This window comes from Perca flavescens, chromosome 18, assembly GCF_004354835.1.
Source record: "Perca flavescens isolate YP-PL-M2 chromosome 18, PFLA_1.0, whole genome shotgun sequence".
Classification (NCBI taxonomy): Eukaryota; Metazoa; Chordata; class Actinopteri; order Perciformes; family Percidae; genus Perca; species Perca flavescens.
Window position 1 is genome coordinate 32,952,741 of NC_041348.1, and position 16,391 is coordinate 32,969,131.

General features: G+C 41.2%; 1 long non-coding RNA gene across 1 annotated transcript; it reads left to right on the forward strand.

Annotated features, from left to right (window-relative positions):
* The first annotated feature begins 1,317 nt into the window (after positions 1 to 1,317).
* On the forward strand, positions 1,318 to 5,299 carry LOC114572710 (uncharacterized). Its single transcript, XR_003694802.1, has 4 exons — positions 1,318 to 1,413; positions 3,480 to 3,683; positions 4,548 to 4,724; positions 4,785 to 5,299. It is a non-coding gene; the product is annotated as an uncharacterized LOC114572710 (long non-coding RNA).
* The last annotated feature ends 11,092 nt before the right edge of the window (positions 5,300 to 16,391 follow it).

Here is a 16,391-nt window from a genome sequence, read left to right on the forward strand (position 1 = left end):
ATTACCATGACTAACAAGACTAGTTTTGGCAGCCACAGCGTGGCTAACTACTGCTAATGCTAGCGTGGCTAGTGCTAGCAGTTGGTAACGTGGCTAGCGATCATGCTAACGGTTGCTAACACTAATATTTAGTCACAACTTCATACTATTTCGCCAGAATTAACAGTCAACTCACCACTAATTTTCTTCTGGTGATTAACAGAAGAGTTGTCACTACTGGGGGTGATTTAGAGGAGAGAAATCTCTGTTTCTCTCTGTTTCTTCTTAACATGGTCTCACCTGCGCTAAAGGCCTACGGTATACATGAGCTATGCTAGCACGGTTAGTTAATAAAGTGCAAGAAAGTTGGCTTTTATGCTCTTATGGATATGGGATTTTCCAAAAATAATAAATAGTTATAATGATTACATTCATAACTTGTATTAACCCTTCTGTCTTCCCGTCCACCATGCACGTTTTTCTGGGTCAAAATTTTAAATGAATGTTTGTGATTGGTCGTGGTTGTTGTTAACCAGCGTCGTGACACAGCTGTATGCAGCTGTTAGGGTTACATGAAGCCGGGGGACTGAAATACATCCAGGACATGTTGATCTGGATTCATAGTCCAGGCCCCAGAAACCTGTTGATGAGAAACTGCTGAGTCATTGAATCTGACCTCAAACTGCATTTTCTAGCCTATTTAAACCACGTGTTGTCTTCTCGTCGACCTGCAACGTTTTGTTTTTCTGGGTCAAAATTTAAAACTAAAATTGCTCAACACTTTTTGTCACTTTTTATGACACTTATTCCCATTTTTTTTGTCACTTTTTCCCAATTTTCTGTCACTTTTCCCCAATTTTTTTCGATGTTTTTGTCACTTTTCCACTTTTTCCCAATTTTTTCGATGTTTTTGTCACTTTTTCCCAATTTGTTGTCACTTTTTCATTTTTTTTGTCACTTTTTCCGATGTTTTTGTTTATTTTTCTTACTTTTTCCAAGTTTTTTGTCACTTATTCTGATGTTTGTTGATTTTGTTTTGTGCTTGTTTGTTTTTTTACGTTTTATTTTATTTATTTTTTACTTTTTGAACATTTTTGTAATTTATTTCAATGTTCTTTTATAATTATTTTTCTTTAAATACTATAAAATTAAATAAAACACCCACTTTCAATAATAGTAGTAAACGGATCATTTATTTTACTTATGAAAAGCGTTTGTTTGGAACCATCCACATTTTTTGGGGGGCAATTTGGTTAAAGTAAAACCAAAATGTCTGATGTAGAAACTTTTTGAAAGTAGGTCAAATTTGACCCACACATGCACGCGCACAGATGTAGCGGCTCTGACCACGCCCACGTCATGCGCACGTGTTTTCTGGAGTTATCTAAGACTGAGATATTTATCCAGACGGTTTCCCGCTCTCCGGTTGTCACGGTAAGGATTCAGCTCATCTTTTTATCGTAATCAGAGACATGTATGTGAGAAATCATCTTTTAAAGTGTCATATTTAATGTGAAAAAGTACGTGAAAGTCGTGTACGGGATGTGTCTAACGTCGGTCCCGATGTGTTGCTGTCGCTGCCGAACTTCACCGGAAAAACTATACTTTTAAGACTTATCACTCATTGGAAAACAAACACCTCGCGATTCATTTTAAGAAAAACACTTCTGGAGTTATTGCTGAGCACACTGTCATTCGGCATGGGTTAAGTCGATCAGGCTTCCTTATTTACATTTTATAACTACTTTAAATGCTGCTTTGATTGCCAACACTGTCAAACATTCCGCGGAGGGCTGCAGCAAACCGCGTCATTTGTGGAATTGACTTATAGAGTTGAAAACAATCTTTTTACAGAAATAGAGAGATTTTTGATTATTCATTACTATGCCGAATTCACCAGACTAGTCAGTGTAGCTCGACAGTCTTGGACGTTTTCTTGTACTCTGTGTATGCTTTTCGCTGAAGTGCAGAGACATTAGATGCTGTGAGTTTTAAAGGGAGTCTGGTGGGGTTCAGACGGAGGCGGGTGGAACGAGACTGGGCACAGTGGCAGAGAAACCAACGATGTTTAATACTGACAAAAAGCGTTAATATTCATCCAAATATAGATACGGTTCTTCAACATTTAACTGTTCTATTTCTTTAAGTGAGAGCAGATGAGTTCAGTTTGCTGTCTTCTGTCTGCTATTTTTCTTAAATCAATGAGTACACATGGACTTTGAGACAAAGATAATACCTTTTAGTAACAAGTTAGTAGTTTTACGTTTACTGCATTTGTATTTTAATCTAAAATATTGGAATTTTTTTGGCACATTTTACTGTCTGAAAAATGCAGTTTTAATTAATTATTATTATTATTATTATTTCTTTATTTTTATTGTTATTTTAGTTATTTTTAAGAGAAAGCTGCTGACTTCATCACCTGAGCTATCTCTGCCCAGCCCTGGCAAGTCTGGCGTGAAGGAATTTCTCCACCCAATCTGTCACACACACACACACACACACACACACACACACACACACACACACACACACACACACACACACACACACACACACACACACACACACACACACACACACACATAGAGACACACACACACACACACACACACACACACACACACACACACATAGAGACACACACACACACACACACACACACACACACACACACACACACACACACACACACACACACACACACAGACACACACACACACACACACACACACACACACACACACACACACACACACACACACACACACACACACACACACACACACACACACAGATGACAGAACAATGGTGGTTTGTCTGAACGCTGAAGATCAGCTGATACAACAATCCTACGTCAGCACCGTTTAACAACATGACTCAGAATCTGAAGACATATTAAAATACATCAGTTTATAGCTAATAAAGAGTCCAAATGTTAAAAATAATAAATATAATGAGCTGAAACTTAACAGTAGATAGTTATATGATCTCATAGGAAGTCTTCAGAAACATGTTGATGAGAAACTGCTGAGTCATTGAAACGACATGTGGTTATTTTGACCAAGTAGGATCAAATCTGACCTCAAACTGCATTTTCTGACATATTTAAACCACGTGTTGTCTTCTCGTCGACCTGCAACGTTTGGTTTTTCTGGGTCAAAAATTAAAAAAAAAAAAAAAATATTTTCCCTTTTTTTTTATTTTTTAGACTTTTGTCCATTTTTTTTTCAATGTTCTTGTATTGTTTTTTTTTTTCTCCAAAATGCTATAAAATTGAATTAAACACCCAAATTCAATCAAAGTAGTGAACTGATCATTTCTTTTCCATAACCATCCACGTTATTTTTTATTTTTTTGACAATTTGGTTGAAAGAAACCCAAAATGTTCTGATATGCAGTATAAACTTTTTGAAAATGGGTCAGATTTGACCCATGAACAACAGGAGAATATAATGATATTTCAACATATTGATCCCTGACTGTGTTTGGACCAACAGGTGGAAGCTGATTGGACGATTCAAGGCCAATAAAAACCTTCGGTCTCTCTGCGGCTTCTCCTCGTCATGGCAACCAAATGGGCCTCCACCAAATGGGAGGCGGTGAAGGAGCGCATGACAGGAAGTCCCGGCAACGACCCGGACGCCTCGCTGGAGGCCAATCTGGAGAACGCTGACCCCGAGCTCTGCATCAGACTCCTGCAGGTAGGACCAGGAGGAATGAGAGGGGGGAACACCAGAGCAGAGGGAATGAGAGGGGGGAACACCAGAGCAGGAGGAATGAGAGGGGGAACACCAGAGCAGGAGGAATGAGAGGGGGGAACACGAGAGCAGGGTGAATGAGAGGGAGAACACCAGAGCAGGAGGAATCAGAGCAGGGGGAACGAGAGGGGGGGGAACACCAGAGCAGGGGGAATGAGAGGGGGGAACACGAGAGCAGGGTGAATGAGAGGGGGGAAACACCAGAGCAGGAGGAATGAGAGGGAGAACACCAGAGCAGGAGGAATGAGAGGGAGAACACCAGAGCAGGAGGAATGAGAGGGGGGACACCAGTGCAGGAGGAATGAGAGGGGGGAACACCAGAGCAGGGGGAACGAGAGGGGGAACACCAGAGCAGGGGGAACGAGAGGGGGAACACCAGAGCAGGGGGAATGAGAGGGGGAACACCAGAGCAGGTTGAATGACAGGGGAAAACACCAGAGCAGAGGGAACGAGAGGGGGGAACACCAGAGCAGGGGGAACGAGAGGGGGGAACACCAGAGCAGAGGGAACGAGAGGGGGGAACACCAGAGCAGAGGGAACGAGAGGGGGAACACCAGAGCAGGGGGAACGAGAGGGGGGAACACCAGAGCAGGGGGAACGAGAGGGGGAACACCAGAGCAGAGGGAACGAGAGGGGGAACACCAGAGCAGAGGGGGAGCGAGGGGGGACCAGAGAGAGGGGAACACCAGAGCAGGGGGAATGAGAGGGGAACACCAGAGCAGGGGAATGAGAGGATGAAAGTCCGAAGTGAAACCCGTGGCCCTAATCCTCTTCTGTCTGTGTTTGGTGATGGTTCCTGGTTGCCAGCGACATGGATAGAGTCTACCCCCACCTGACCATTCTCCACAGGATTTATAAAACCTTCCTATCAGCAGCACCAGCTCCAAACCAGGTTCCAGCCGTCTGGGGCTCATTAAGACACACTTGTGTTGGTGCAGCGATGAGGCCAGACTGTCCCATCTCACCTGGCTGAGTGTGGAGCGGGTGTGGTGGCGGGACATACTGGACATATGGACAGGGACAGAGTGGCTGAGTGTGGAGCAGGACATACTGGACATATGGACAGGGACAGAGTGGCTGAGTGTGGAGCAGGACATACTGGACATATGGACAGGGACAGAGTGGTGGGCAGATTGGCCACCATGGAGGAGAGGAGGATGAAGATTTAATAAGGGACCCTGATATGTATGTAGTTTTGTTAGATGTATTTGTTCTGGAGGATCGTTAAGCAGACAACTAAATGGTGGGAAAAAAAAATTTGTCTTTAAGAATTTATATTTTAGTTATGAATAAGTCACTCAGAATGTTATAAATCAGTTTCACTCAAAGTTTTCATGTAGCACCTCTAGCCTACCTATGGAGATGTAAACAAACGTTGTGTTCCATATATACATTATAATAGAGCCATGTCAGTTATATAGCGTGGCTCTGACTGAGAGCTCTTGGCCTGTTCAGCACCATCGCTGTCCAGCAGCTGTCGCTGTCCGTGGTGCTGAAACCTTTTCACTTGACTGGCAAACTGTTTTCTTTGTTCGTCAGTACAAACTTGTCAAAACATGTGTCTTTTCTTTGTGTTTTATTTGACATATAGGCTTACTTTGCTCAACAAGGGACACATTATAACATATGCATTCATCAGATTTGTTACCTTTTCTTTTTAATGGTTTTAATTTTAAAATGAAGAAAAAAGAAGAATGCATACCGTTGTGCTCCGCAAGGTGTTATGAATCAGAATTTAGTTTTTGCATTCAACAATTCAGACTTTTTGGTGCACAAAATCTTTCAGAATAGATTCTACACACAGTTTTATAAATGAGGCCCCTGGTGTGTAGAGACACACACACACACACACACACACACACACACACACACACACACACACACACACACAGAGACACACCACACACACACACACACACACACACACACACACACACACACACACACACACACACACACACACACACACACACACACACACACACACACACACACACACATGAATTACCTAAATTAAAATAAATACAATAAACTAACCGCAGAAAACTAAATAAAATAAAAAGTAATAATAATAAAAAGTAAACTCATTTAATTCAATATTTGTTCATGTATCCTTTATTTTATGTTGCATATATGTTATTATTATCACTGGGTTAGTACTTTTACTGCAGTATGTGTGTGTGTGTGTGTTTGTTTGTTTGTTTGTGTGTGTGTGTGTGTGTGTGTGTGTGTGTGTGGCATAGTTTAACCCCTTTTTCCAAAATATGCCGATTTTTTTTACCCCTAAAAATATTCCTTTTCTCTCAAAACAGTCCAACTCCGGGCAGATCTGTAAGCCCCGCCCCCTCTGAGCAGAGCTGTAAGCCCCGCCCCCTCTGATCAGAGCTGTAAACAAACAGTTGTTGATGAGAGCTTTAACCCAACTTGTCTTCCCTTAAAGCTGACGGAGGTGAGTCCAAACTTCACCTTTCTTCTAATGTTCCACTTTAACACGTTAACGGGTCTGTTGGACCCTAAATGGGCTCAAACTGTTTGGATCTACACGGAAGTGTCTTTTTAACCCGCTTCAGTTTAAACTGCAAACACTGAAAACCCCTGACAGAGTCTGACCCACCCTGGTGGTAGTTTTCTTCTGCTGGAAACCGAGTTTAACTTCAAACTAATCACAGTTTTAGCATGGCACGGCACGGTACAGTTAGAGCTAGCTGCCCTCATACGGCAGCTTGAAGGTGGGGTTGTTGATGCAGAACTCCGTCAGGAAATCTGGATATTTTAGGATTACGCGCTCGTCTGAACAAATTACGTACTTCATAAATTATAAACTATGTTGAAGTTAAAAAGTTAAAACCCGGACTGTGTTTTGACAACAATGTACTTGCTAGATCTAATCAAATAACTACAGTGATTAGCATTGGTCTGGCTCACACCGTCTGTAGCTTCTAAAGAATTGTTTAGGTCATGGCTGTTATTTAGCATACTGTAGGAGACTCATTGTCCCCACAGGAAAAGTAACTGTTGAGCTAGCCGTGATTAGAACAAAGGAAATGCATATTACTGTGGGATCAACACTTCCATGATAATCAACCTTAGTCTGTGACCTGGGGTAGACCTGAAATTCAGAGGTGTGTTCTTATCCTGAGAGACAGGAATACATGTGGGAGCAGGAGAAAGATTCGGCACTTCGATCTGTGACCCTGACAGGGGGAAGCACGTTGAAGTCCGCTGTTTACAGCGTATTGTTTGTCGTGTCACATGACTGTTCTTCTGTGACTCCGCAAGGAGAAGCATGAGATCAGTCCGCTGTCAGCTGCAGTGTTTTCATGTTTTATGTTTAATTGTGTTTTGTCTTGTCGTTTTTGTGCAGTTTCATTAAACCTTTTGCTTAACTTTCAATTCGACCCCAGCCTCTCCTCCTTCCTCCAGAAATCAGAACGAACACGTCTTTTAGTATTCTTAACAGATGGTGACCCCTGACGTGGATTTTTGGAGGATGAAAAAAAAAAAAAAAAAGGCGAAATTGAAAAACTGGAGTGTGACTGCTGATCTCTAACACAGGGCCCGAAATTGAAAGGTGAGCCAGAACCTGTTTTTATCGAAAATCTGCAATAGTTAATTTAGAAAGATTTAGGTGGGAGAGATCAGCAGCGTCAAACTCGTAAGTCTATTAAAATCTGCACAAGTATTGATAAAGTAATGCCCAATTGAGAACTGCGTTGAGAGCGATAAGTCAGGGGCAATGTATGTTGTTTGTTGTTATTTGTATTGTGTGTGATTTGTATGTATAAGCTTAAAAAGCCTGAAAGAAGGTCCATGGTATAGAAAATGCACAGACCGACCGGGACGGGAGACCCGAGTAGCGTTTGATTCGCGTGCATTTTATTAGAAGTCCATTTGAGTTTGGCTGATTTTAGATTGTGATCAATTTTAAATATGAAGTGCACTAACTAGGTTACAGCGTTTGATTCGCGTGCAGTATTAGAGGATCGATTTGAACTCGACCGGGTTTAGACCAGTGAATACATTTTAAATAGAAAGGCCGGGGGACGGCGACAGAGAATTAGTCTTTGTGAAGAGGGACATACTGGACATATGGACAGGGACAGAGTGGCTGAGTGTGGAGCGGGACATACTGGACATATGGACAGGGACAGAGTGGCTGAGTGTGGACAGGGACATACTGGACATATGGACAGGGACAGAGTGGCTGAGTGTGGAGCGGGACATACTGGACATATGGACAGGGACAGAGTGGTGGGCAGATTGGCCACCATGGAGGAGAGGAGGATGAAGATTTAATAGATTGAATTAGTCTTTGTGAAGGCACGGAGAAAAACATTAAGATTTTTTTAAAAAGCCAGCTTAAACAGCTGTGGGGAAGTAGGACTTGGTAAGGCTGATTTTGTGGCGATGGCGGAAATAAAGCGCCATTGGAAGACCCCCCAGTTTTTTCTCGTGCCCATAGTATGGAAATAGGAAAATCAATTTAATAATAGGTATAGTCGAATTGTGTGAAAACACTTAGGAATTGTAAAGTAGGCCTACTGTATGTGATAGTGTGTGTTTGTATGTGGTTGTGTAGCCTATAGCTTAAAAGCCCGCAAAGAGGGTCCATGGTATAGTGCACTAGAAGTCCACTTTTTTTTTAAGCGGCCAGGTTTAGAATCCTGTAAAATTTTAGTGTTAAAAAGTCCGAAAAGAGCCGGCGACAGGAAAAATCATTTTCTTTGTGAGGTCACAGGAAGTGTGACCATAGTGTTAAAAAGTCCGATTGAGACGGTGATAGAGAAATAATTCTCTGTGAGGTTAAAGATAGGAAACAATTAAATATAGGGTTGTATATAGGCTGCTGTAAATATTTTTGAAATAGAATGGTGTTGGGATTTGAGTCCGCGGCAGCGACTTGCGAAGGTGTGTTTTGATAAACTGTAAATAAGATGTGTTGAAATTGTGTGGTGATAACTTCATTGTAAATAAGTCTGGTTGTGGATATTCGTTTGTGTTGAATTGATAGCATTGAGGATTCCATCCTCTGGGTGGCAGAACGAACAGCGTCTCCATTAGGTAGATCTATCTTCTGAGGAGATTGCAGTGTGAATGCAGTACAGTATATTTTTGATTGGATGATTGGTTTGAATTTTGTGAGAAAAAAAAAAGCATGCAAGCTAAAAGCAGTGAGAAAATGGATTCATCTGTATGAATGTCTTTGAAGAGTTGGGCGCCGACCCTGAAGGTATGAAAGACGAGGAACATTTAAAAGTTTCAGTGGAGTTTCTCAGTGAATGCATGAATGAGCAGCAGTTGAAAATGGGAGCAAAATGTCTGCTCAGAGTTTTTGTGAATTAATGTTTGTTGCTCAATGGTTCAGGTAGTTGAGATAAGTGCATTTCATTTTTAATCATCTATTTTCTTTTCTTTTCGGTTTTTGCCTTGAGTAGGATAGTGTCTGAATGATTGATAAGCCCATTTCAAGTCAAAACAGAAACTTTTAGATTTTTTTTCACACATATTCTTTAAGTCACACTCATGAGACAAAGACAAAAGGTGCCTTTTGTTTGAACACTCTCACCGATGCAACTCCCCAGTCTAACCTGGGAAGAGAGTCCAATGGGGGGTGGAGATAAATGTAGCAGTATGGAAAAATAATTTGAGGTACTTTAAGCCATTTAACATTAGCTACAATTGTAACAAAAAGAATTTAAGATTCTTAGGGGGTTTTCAATGGATAATTTAGTAAATGCATATTTGGCATTTTGGGCATTTTGAATAAAAATTGGTTTGTTTTTCACTAAAAATGATAAATAACAGGCACATGGAGATAAATTAATTGTATTTTTAAGCATTCTGATCTTACTGTAGCTAATCCTTTCCACTATTTTCTTTTGTTTTGTTAGTTTTTATTCTTTTTCATGTTTCTGATGATGTCTCTGAGAAATCATAGGGTTGAGAGAGTCAAGGTAGTAGTAATTCCATTGATATTTCTTTATGGTTTGTTGATTTTTATTATTTTTATTCCCTAGTTGTAAATATTTTGTTAAAAAATAAATAAAAAATGGGGGGAGATCAGAGGATTGGTAAAGCCTCTGTGCTGGCCACACAGAGTGCTATGCAAATCTTCTTCTCAGGGTATTAAATGTGGCACAAAAGAATGACACGGGACTTATATAGAAATTGATTTGCTCAAAAAATAGCAATTTGCTGATCAAGTTTGTCAAAAATGTTTGAAGTAATAGTAAAAGATGAATCACGCAGCCCATTCCCCCATTTGAGAAGAGGAGTTTTTGTTTTTTGTGTTTTTGTAATTGATGATCTGTACTGTATGTTTACAATGGACTCATGATTTTTTTTTGGGGATCATTTATAATGTTATGGACTAAAGCTTTTTGCCCATTGTCTTAAGGACTTTGGAAAACACAGATGACAAAGGAAATCTCTCTTCTATGAGAAATTAATGGACAAATCAAGGACAAACTATCAATAATATGACTTTTCGCAAGGCAGTGTGTTGGCATGTCAGTAATTTTATTCACAGGTGAAAGCAGCCTCCAGATTCCTGCTGATGATGACTACATCTGATCGAGGAGATCAAGGGGTCCAGGTCCAGGTGGAGAGATTCATGCAAGGTGCTGCTGGACACCAGCGCTGCAGTGGAGTGGGAGAGACGCATCACAAGGATCCATGTTCGCACTTCAACTTCAGCCCAGCAGAGTGCCTACAGGAACCCAGTCCGGGTTCAGACGCTGACGGAGAGAACCAGCGGTGCTGACTTCTGCTGACTTCCTGCGGTGGTTTCCTGACTGAGCAAGGAGACTGAATCCCACCCCCTGACCCTGGAGTCCCTGCTGACACACCAAAAAGCTAAGGATGGCTTTTTCTACAGGTGCTGGAGCAAGCAGCACACCCAGCCGGTCCAACTTCATGTTTCAGAAACAGGAGGGAGAGGCCAGTGATGTCAGACATGGTTTACCAACGCCAACAAGGGGAGCAAGAAGAATTGGGTCAGCAGTAAATCCACAAGGAGACCCTGGGCTCCCCTCTGATCTGTCACCTTCATGTTTCAACAGTTAAAGGGCCAGAATGCTCAGGAGGATAAGAGCATTTTTTACAGCAGCAGCAGCCAAGCTAGGCGCTCAAATGTGACGTCAAGAGTGCGCCATAGCCTGCTAAGGTTTTTGGTGACGTTGCCGCCTGTGCTGGGTGCATGAGAATGAACCAGCAGCGATCTGAGATTTTGTCCCAAATTTTCAGATTGGACAATATTGAACAAGGAACTGTCAAAATCTGTATTTCAGACTTTTATCACAAGTCTGCATCTTTCACTACAGATAGGTCATTGATGAAGACTGTTTCTTTGTGCTCACTCCATCTGAACTGATAATATATATTGATGTGTGTGTGTATCAGTTTTTAGCTCCTTTTGAGATTAACATCAAACCTAATGCATTTTTTCCTTGAGCCAGATAAAAGATATTTTCTGCCATAGAATAGATTTCAGCCCACCTGATTGCATTAGAGATGTGAGACAAGTCATTCCTTGTGGAGTATTTGAAATGCAGTGTGGAAACTTGAATTTGGTTTTGTTAACCTTGATACAAGATATGGAGTCAGATAAGATGAGGTCAGAGAAGGAAATGAATTTCTTTTATAAATTATGATATAGTTCTCACATTTTGCTAATGTCTACATTTTTGTTGTATTTTTATGTTTATGTAATGACATTGTTTTATTTAACATTCATAGTGTTTTCACACCAAAGGTGTGAAAAATGAGGGATTGTTGAAGTTAAAAAGTTAAAACCCGGACTGTGTTTTGACAACAATGTACTTGCTAGATCTAATCAAATAACTACAGTGATTAGCATTGGTCTGGCTCACACCGTCTGTAGCTTCTAAAGAATTGTTTAGGTCATGGCTGTTATTTAGCATACTGTAGGAGACTCATTGTCCCCACAGGAAAAGTAACTGTTGAGCTAGCCGTGATTAGAACAAAGGAAATGCATATTACTGTGGGATCAACACTTCCATGATAATCAACCTTAGTCTGTGACCTGGGGTAGACCTGAAATTCAGAGGTGTGTTCTTATCCTGAGAGACAGGAATACATGTGGGAGCAGGAGAAAGATTCGGCACTTCGATCTGTGACCCTGACAGGGGAAGCACGTTGAAGTCCGCTGTTTACAGCGTATTGTTTGTCGTGTCACATGACTGTTCTTCTGTGACTCCGCAAGGAGAAGCATGAGATCAGTCCGCTGTCAGCTGCAGTGTTTTCATGTTTTATGTTTAATTGTGTTTTGTCTTGTCGTTTTTGTGCAGTTTCATTAAACCTTTTGCTTAACTTTCAATTCGACCCCAGCCTCTCCTCCTTCCTCCAGAAATCAGAACGAACACGTCTTTTAGTATTCTTAACATAAACTAATGTTTTTAGTTAATTCGGCATTGATTTTATACACCAGAGAGCGTGTCATCTTCGTATATTTAAAGTTCTGTCGGTTTCTCTCGCCACGGAAACGCCCTAACAGCGGCAGCGAGCAACCGCTCAGAGACAGCCAGACAAGTCTCAACTCTTCAGATATGTCCTAACATTAGGAGCTGCTGGGTGGAATCCATCGAGCCGAACTAACTAGAGATTCACAAAGTTCAGAAAATCCACCGAGACTTGTTGGTGAAGGTTTTATTGTTGCTGAAAAGCAAAACAAACCGAAACAGGAAGTTGTGCGGTGCAATGACACAAAGTTTGTGTGTGTGTGTGTGTGTGTGTGTGTGTGTGTGTGTGTGTGTGTGTGTGTGTGTGTGTGTGTGTGTGTGTGTGTGTGTGTGTGTGTGTGTGTGTGTGTGTTATAGATAATGCGCATGCGCGGACGGTCTCAGTGCAGCGACAGACAGGTTTTAATGAGTTAGTGACAGTCGGAGTGGATGGCCAGATGAGAGCTTTAACCCAACTTGTCTTCCCTTAAAGCTGACGGAGGTGAGTCCAAACTTCACCTTTCTTCTAATGTTCCACTTTAACACGTTAACGGGTCTGTTGGACCCTAAATGTGCTCAAACTGTTTGGATCTACACGGAAGTGTCTTTTTAACCCGCTTCAGTTTAAACTGCAAACACTGAAAACCCCTGACAGAGTCTGACCCACCCTGGTGGTAGTTTTCTTCTGCTGGAAACCGAGTTTAACTTCAAACTAATCACAGTTTTAGCATGGCACGGCACGGTAAAGTTGGAGCTAGCTGCCCTCATACGGCAGCTTGAAGGTGGGGTTGCGGATGCAGAACTCCGTCAGGAAATCTAGATATTTTAGGATTACGTGCTCGTCTGAAAGAATTACGTACTTCATACATTATAAACGAATGTTTTTAGAAATACAATTCACTCGATCTTTAATTCGGCATTGATTTTATACACAAAAGAGCGTGTCATCGTCATATTTTTAAAGTTCTGTCGGTTTCTTTCGCCACGGAAACACGCCCTAACAGCGGCAGCGAGCAACCGCTCAGAGACAGCCAGACAAGTCTCAACTCTTCAGATATGTCCTAACATTAGGAGCTGCTGGGTGAAATCCATCGAGCCGAACTAACTAGAGATTCACAAAGTTCAGAAAATCCACCGAGACTTGTTGGTGAAGGTTTTATTGTTGCTGAAAAGCAAAACAAACCGAAACAGGAAGTTGTGCGGTGCAATGACACAAAGTTTTGTGTGTGTGTGTGTGTGTGTGTGTGTGTGTGTGGGGAGTGGGTGATAGAGGTGTTGAAATTAATCAAATAATCGATGCATCGAATCGTGGACATGGACAATGCTGCATCGATAATCAGCAGGCTCATAATCCATTATTTCTGATTATAATGTAATGTGGGCCTAACAACATTTCTGTTTACATATTGTGGTATGTTTTTGCACATTCAGGAAGTGCCATGTGCTCAGTGCTGTATAGTTTTATGTATCCAGTTTATTTAGTATTAGAGCACTGCAGAATGTTTGGCTTTTGAAGCTTGAAAAGCTATGAATTAAATATCCTACATGGCTTTAATAGAAACATGGATTTGACGCATCGTGATGCATCGAGATATTGAATTGAATCGCTGACATGATAATCGTAATTGAATCGGGAGATCAGTGAAGATTCACACCTCTAGTGGGTGATAGAGCGAGGGAGAAGTGAGAGAGTGATGGTGATTATCTTCAGAGAGAGTAGTGACTCTAGAGTCCTAGTGAGAGAACCAGAGAGTCTCCTCTGTTCTTTCTGACCACGATGGGAGATCTGGAGCAGGAGAAGTTAACCCTCTCCTTGATCTCATGGTGTTGATGGAGAAGGAGAACCAGGAGAAGTTAACCCTCTCCTTGATCTCATGGTGTTGATGGAGAAGGAGAACCAGGAGAAGTTAACCCTCTCCTTGATCTCATGGTGTTGATGGAGAAGGAGAACCAGGAGAAGTTACTCCTCTCCTTGATCTCATGGTGTTGATGGAGAAGGAGAACCAGGAGAAGTTAACCCTCTCCTTGATCTCATGGTGATGATGGAGAAGGAGAACCAGGAGAGGCAGGGGTACGCCGTTGATTTTACGCACAACTATAAAATGGCCTTAAGGCTATCAAAGTCCTAATCCCCTCCACCTCCACCTACTTGTGTGAGTGTGGGTTTTCCACACTGACCCTGATTAAAAACAGATACAGATCACGGCTACAGGCGGAGGACGGCTTTATTGTTCCGTGGCGTCAGCTGATTTTGCCGGGGCTTCAGCCCCGAATGTTTTGAGTGTAACCCCAAATGTATTTTGAAAAGTTGACTGACAAATATAAAACCAGACGTGGCTTGTAAAAAGCTGTGCAGCTTCAGGTTTATGGACGTGCTCTGCTGTCAACATGCTGCAGCAGATGTGTCACGTTTGAGCTCCGCGGTATTTCTGCCGTAGCCAGCTAGTTTTGGTTTTCCACCTCCGATGTAGAGCAGCGAGACCTACAGCCACTTCCCTAAACGGTGTCTCATTCAGAGACCAGAGACTCAAACGGGACTCTGAGTCTGTCAGGAGGTCTGAGATCTACCGTATCAGCAGAGATATCACGTAATGCACAGCAGACTATGGTGCAGGTGGATTATTTTCTGAAATATAGTGACTTTACTCTTGTAATAGCCTAACTTTATTTTTCACAAAATATCACGACTCCTCAAAATCACAGAGAACACAGATGGGATGAGTTATATTTTGAATGTGGACAAAGTTTTGGACATGAGCAGAAATCTGAAATATTACAGTCCAGGGGTCTCATTTATAAACGTGGCGTACGCACAAAACGGGGCTGAAAACGTGCGTACGCCACTTCCCACGCAAAGGTTGTGATTTATAAAAAACCAACTTGACGGGAGAATGTTTGGTCCTCCACGCAAACTCTGACCCATGCGTACGCACATTTTGGAGACAAAATAGGAACTGAAGTCAGACTGCAGAAAGTACATGTGGGAATAACAATTATTCTTAATATGTTTAAGTATTAATGCCTCACGCACGCTCTTCACACGTTTCTTCACACCATATCATGAAGGTTAAATCCAGCAGTGTTATTTGCGCTTGTACTGAGTGATAATTGTTCCATAAACACCTCCAACTCAAATCTTAAATAGCATCAAATACCCTAGCATTAGATAACTGCACAACACAGTGTAAATAACTAAATATAGGTCTTTAAAACTGTGCATATATCATCAAATGTCAAAGTCTGGAAATACAGCCGTTAAGCTCTCGCCAAGAAGTCGTTACATTTAATGTCCTCCTTATCAGTCCGAACTTTAATACTGTTCATAACAAAACCTGCATGAAGAAAAGTGCTTCAAGTCTTCAAAGTGTATCTCGGGGTGGGGGATACCACTAGTTGATGCTGTGATTTTAGCAAGGTGTTAACAATCACTAAATACTGCGGTGACCCCGTGTGTAATGCTGCATGATGGCCCTGCTGGCCCTGCAGGAGGACTGGAATGGAAGAATCAGGAGAGAAAGAGACTTCAGGGACATGACCATGACTGGCTCATATGCCGATTTAAATTCCTAATATAGCTGTAACAAATATAGCTGTAATAGTAATATAGCTGTAATAGTAATATAGCTGTAATAGTGATATAGCTGTAATAGTAATATAGCTGTAATAGTGATATAGCTGTAATAGTAATATAGCTGTAATAGTAATATAGCTGTAACAGTAATATAGCTGTAACAGTGATATAGCTGTAATAGTAATATAGCTGTAATAGTGATATAGCTGTAATAGTGTAATAGTGATATAGCTGTAATAGTACATAGCTGTAATAGTAATATAGCTGTAATAGTAATATAGAAATATGTAATAGTGATATAGCTGTAATAGTAATATAGCTGTAGTGAATAGTGCAATAGTAATATAGCTGTAAGCTGTAACAGTAATATAGCTGTATAGTAATATAGCTGTAATAGTGATATAGCTGTAATAGTAATATAGCTGTAATAGTGATATAGCTGTAATAGTGATATAATATAGCTGTAATAGTAATATAGCTGTAATAGTAATATAGCTGTAATAGTAATATAGCTGTAATAGTAAATATAGCTGTAATAGTAATATAGCTGTAATAGTAATATAGCTGTAATAGTAATATAGCTGTAATAGTAATATAGCTGCAATAGTAATATAGCTGTAA